Raw genomic sequence first — 2,785 nt, 5'->3', positions numbered from 1 at the left:
TATTAGTTTATTTTCTTTTTTATTTATTTTTTAGTTTTTTATTTTCAGACACACTTTTCAGCTTCATATATATTTGTGTGTATTCTCTTACAGGGCCTTCATCGCAATTTCAGGAGGGAAGTGCTTAACCGCACCCCAACCTACCCATCCCGGCTTCGTGCGGCGGTGCTGGCCCCCCCCTGGCCCAGCCGGTTACGGGTGCTCGCCCCCACCCCTGTTTGGCTTTCATCTGCCATCCCCGGCTTTGTTGTTGGGGGTCTCTCCCCTCCCCCTCCCCCCCCCCCCCTCTGTGCCCCTTCCCTGCCCGGCCCCGTTCTCCCCCTCCGCCCCCCCCCTTTGGTGGCGGATTACCCCCCAATCCCCCCCCCCCGGCCCGCCTCGGGGCGCGACCCTTCGGCGCGCTATCCGTTGACCTCTCGTGGGCCCGGGTGGTACCTCTCCCGTTGGTGTTTTGGAATTCGGAGTCTTTTTCCACACTGACCTAGGGGAGCTCCTCTCCCCTTTGTTTCACCCCCGATACCCCCGTGGGAAGTTTGATGGTGCGGTATTGGTTCACCTGGTCCGGATCTACGCCTTCGAGTGGACGCCCCTGGGTGAGTGGCAATGGTACTTTTTACATCAGTCCATATTTACAGGAGGAACACCCGCATCCCGCCATCTACTTATATGGCTGTGGGTGGCGGGCCTCCCCATGTTCTGTTGTTATGATGTTCCACTCATCTGCATGTATCTTTTTGTATGTATTCTTTTTATAGAACCTATGGCAGCGTCTAACCAATACTCCCTGAAGAAGACCGTTACTTTCAAAAGGTCGAAACGCGTAGGGGTGTTTTTTCGCCCATAGTATTTTGTATAACTCCACAGTACTGTTATGCTATGTCTGTATTTGTTCTATTCTCTGTTTTTATTCGCTATGTATAACCTCTGTTGTCATAAGCTCATATCTTGAGTCCCCCGTGTTTGGGGCTTTTTGAACTCTATATTTAATAAATTTATAATTTTTTATTTCATGGTACGTTTTCATTTTTTGCTGCAGCACAAAGCCCCTAGGGGTAACTTTCTCTTTTTTCAAGGAACAAGTAAAGCCAAAGCTTGTTTGGCTGTACTGCTCCTGTGGATCGTTCTGCACTCCTGTTACCCATTTTTAGCAGACATTGGGCTGAAACCTGCTGTCGGTTGACATCACAGAGCTAGTCCAGGTTCGGGCAAGATCACAACAATGAAGTCTGGATCCACCCACATGCCTGGACTGGCACCCAGCTTAGCCTCTAAGCAAGCCGCTGAGAGCCTGAGCCAGCCACTTCTGCCCATTCCACAGCCACAGTTTACAAAGGGGGGTGAGCAGGGAGCGATGACAGTCAACCCTCTTTGCTCAGGGAGCCTTGAGAACTAAGTGACCAGCTGGTTCTCAGGTTAGAGCCAGTGGGGGACAGATGCAGCTTCTGACCATGCATGTGTACAGTCATAAAACCCCAAATATAGACTGTCTGCATTTAGGCTTTTTATGTTTGTCTGCATGTGGATAAGCGCAGGTACCAGTGTATACCCGCATACAGCCACATACAGCCATTCATGTCCATGGGGTGGCTGTAGGCAGCATTTGTGGCTCCTAAACAGGTAAATTCACTTGAACTTTACATTACACAACCAAAGGCTCCATAACTACGTGCATGAGCCCTTATACAGCATCTGGCCTGATTTTTTATTAATAATTTACAGCAAGACAGTTTTAGAAAGTAACAGAAACAATCTGGCTCCAAAAAAATCCAAGGCACATATACATAAAGAAAATATGTTTTATATCAAATCTACAAAAAGGCTGCCACCAGGCCCGGACTGGCCATAGGGCAGACCGGGCATATGCCCGGTGGGCTGCTATGGCTTGGGCCGGGGCCTCCCGCTCTGTGGCTTGTTGATGTCCATGCCGCACAGCAGGAGGTAAGCGGCGACCGCGGCCTGGACAGGGCTAACACAGGCCTGCGGCCGCCGCTCACCTCCTGCTGTGCGGCGGCGATGCCTGTATCTTCTCCGGCACATGGGCTGAGCTGTGTGTCTCGCTCACACAGATCAGCCTCGGAGCCGACAGGAACAGTTCCGCTCTCTGCTCTCCAGTCTCCACTCAGATGGACTGCTCCTCCTCCTCCCGCCCCTCTGCTTCTGTGTCTGCCACGCCCACACACTCGGGGAGAAGTGAGAGAAGCAGACAGCATGTGCCTCCTTTCCTGGGGTGAGTAAGATCACCCTCTATCCTGCCTCCTAGTAATTTAATACACCTCCAAGGCATGTTTAAATGTGTGTATTTTGTAATGTTGCCATTTGTGACACGTGAAAAAAAACTGCTCTCTGCTGAGAGAATTTTTTTTGTTAGCTTTCCATTGGTACATCTGCTTCAGTTCAGTGCCCAGCTACCCATGTTTTTTTCCAACAAAATCCTGAAACAGGCCAGAAGAACAGGTATTTTCTCTCCCTTTAGACTTCACTGGGGTTTGGCACTAAGCTCAGGGTTCTGAGTTCCCACCTGGCTCAAAGTGAATCCTTATCTCTAGTGCTCACACAAATTGTTCAGTGGTTGGATAATGAGACATGTCTCCCAACATGTTAGATTGGGGTCTGTTTACTTTCACATTCTGATATTCTGATATTAATGACATTCATAATAGGTCTCTGTGGGGCACTGTCACAAAAATAATTAGATGCTTATAGCAGTTGTAGAGTCAGCCTGGAACATGGCTAATAAGGGGTTAATTTGGGAGGGCAGGTACTTCCCCCTAAACCAGACTATTAA

General features: G+C 49.4%; 1 long non-coding RNA gene across 1 annotated transcript; it reads left to right on the top strand.

Moving 5' to 3' along the window:
- Window positions 1-413: 413 nt before the first annotated feature.
- LOC120925004 lies at window positions 414-1,005 on the top strand. Its single transcript, XR_005746515.1, has 2 exons — window positions 414-593; window positions 756-1,005. It is a non-coding gene; the product is annotated as an uncharacterized LOC120925004 (long non-coding RNA).
- Window positions 1,006-2,785: the final 1,780 nt, after the last annotated feature.

The sequence above is a fragment of the Rana temporaria genome, chromosome 1 (genome assembly GCF_905171775.1).
Source record: "Rana temporaria chromosome 1, aRanTem1.1, whole genome shotgun sequence".
Classification (NCBI taxonomy): Eukaryota; Metazoa; Chordata; class Amphibia; order Anura; family Ranidae; genus Rana; species Rana temporaria.
This window is presented reverse-complemented; position numbering and strand designations above follow the sequence as displayed.